This window comes from Heteronotia binoei, chromosome 7 (assembly GCF_032191835.1).
Source record: "Heteronotia binoei isolate CCM8104 ecotype False Entrance Well chromosome 7, APGP_CSIRO_Hbin_v1, whole genome shotgun sequence".
NCBI lineage: Eukaryota > Metazoa > Chordata > Lepidosauria > Squamata > Gekkonidae > Heteronotia > Heteronotia binoei.
In genome coordinates this window covers 60,650,549-60,652,337 of record NC_083229.1, presented here as the reverse complement: position 1 = coordinate 60,652,337, position 1,789 = coordinate 60,650,549, and positions in this window count along the sequence as shown.

Here is a 1,789-nt window from a genome sequence, read left to right as displayed (position 1 = left end):
TGCAAAGCCCCGCCATTGCAAAGGCGTGACCCGCCGAGGAGGGCGCTTCTTCCCCCCGCCTCTTTTTTTGCAATGCTCTTTTTTTCTTTCTTGCTGTACCCACCTATTTCCTCAGGCCTTGGGGAGGGCGGGAAAAGGGGGTTGCAAAGCTCGGCCCTGTTGCGAGGAGGAGGCGCGTTTGGCTGCCTCTGCTTTGAGTGGGGGACGGGTTGCGCCAGGAGGCTGTCTCCTCCCACCCCCAGGTCAAGGCGAGGCGCTGGCAGCGTCAGCCAACCTTCCCTCCCACCCCTACCCTGGGCCTGGAGCCGGGGAAAGAGGCAGTGGCGACGGAAGTGCCGCCTGAATGCCTCCACCCTCCCCTTCTCTAATTTTACCTCAGAGGGGAGGGGAGTGGAGCCGGCGACCCGCTGCACTGCTGCCGCCTCTTCTCGCCTTCACCTTAGCTGCTGCTCCTCCGAGATGGGCTCAGCAGCCTCCGAAGGACCCGGACTTGCAGCTCACCACGCTCCTTGGCGCCGTTCCCCCCTCCCCTCCCCCCGCTTCCGTTTTTTTGGAGAGCGGGAGAAGAGGCTGTGAATTCGGGGTCCCCAGCCAGGGCGGGAGGTTTGGGAAGCCTAGTTGCAGGCCATACAGCATGTTACTGTGTTATGTTGTGTTTTGCTCTGTCAAGTTTGGTAACCAACAAAGATGTTGTGAGAATTAATGAATAAGAATTCTTAAGTGCTTGACAAAGTATCAGTGTTTAATAATAATGCTGAAGGAAGAAACTCTGTATGAGTCATGATGGGAGGGGGCAATTCTCTATCACCCCATCACTGATTTTCTTTCCCACTCCATAGCTGCACTACTGCTGCTCTGTACCAACTCTGGCTTGCCTCCCCCTGCAACTTCAACCTTCCCTTTCTGCCACCTGTGTTTGAGTTCCTTTGGAGTTGCCAATGGTGACTCAAGGTACCCATCTGAACTCCAGCGAGAGTTGCTATTAACTGGGGGGGGGGGATTTACTCCCAGATCACCTTCCTGGTTTTTCTGACACCCAAAGTATCTTTTAGGTTTGCAAACCTTAAACTGCAGCTGTTGCTGATCACATTTTGCAGATCCACTTGCCTGTCACTCAATGGCTATTATAAAAATTATGGGTGAATATTTATTTTTTACTATAACCAAGTTGCTGGAGGAAGAAGCCTAGAATTGTTGATAAATGGCTTGTTCTCTCTCACTGATGCTGGCTATCAACCAGTATCTTAGTTCAGTGGCAGCTTGCTGGGCTCCCCTCCTTGGAAGCAGAGATCTGAAAGTTAGACTGCATCCATTTGTCGTGGACTGCCAAAAGGAACACTGGTGTAATTCTTGGGGCTTGGATGGGAAAGTCTAGAAACCCAGTAATAAGCTGTTGTCATGTTAGTCTGGAACCTCCACCTTTGTTCTTTATTGTCCTTTTTTAGTTTGCCATACCATTTTGTGTGTGTGTTTATTTTCTTCATACTCATGGGATTCTCTTTTGCCTGATGTCTGCCATACTTCTATCCTTTCTTTTTAAAAAAGTCTTAGACTGATTCCCTACTAGCCTTATGCCGCTCTCATGCTACTCTGCGGGACTGCCATCAGATTTCACACTATCTGCCCCGGAGCTGCAACTCTCTTCACCTTTTTCATGTGGCAAACAGAAACTGGTTTTTAGAGGATCTTGCTGCCTCAGGGCAGATAGTGTGAAATCCTACAGAAACCCTGCGGAGAAGAGGAGAGTGAGAGCGGCATAAGGCTAGTGGAGAATCAGGGCGATTTCCCA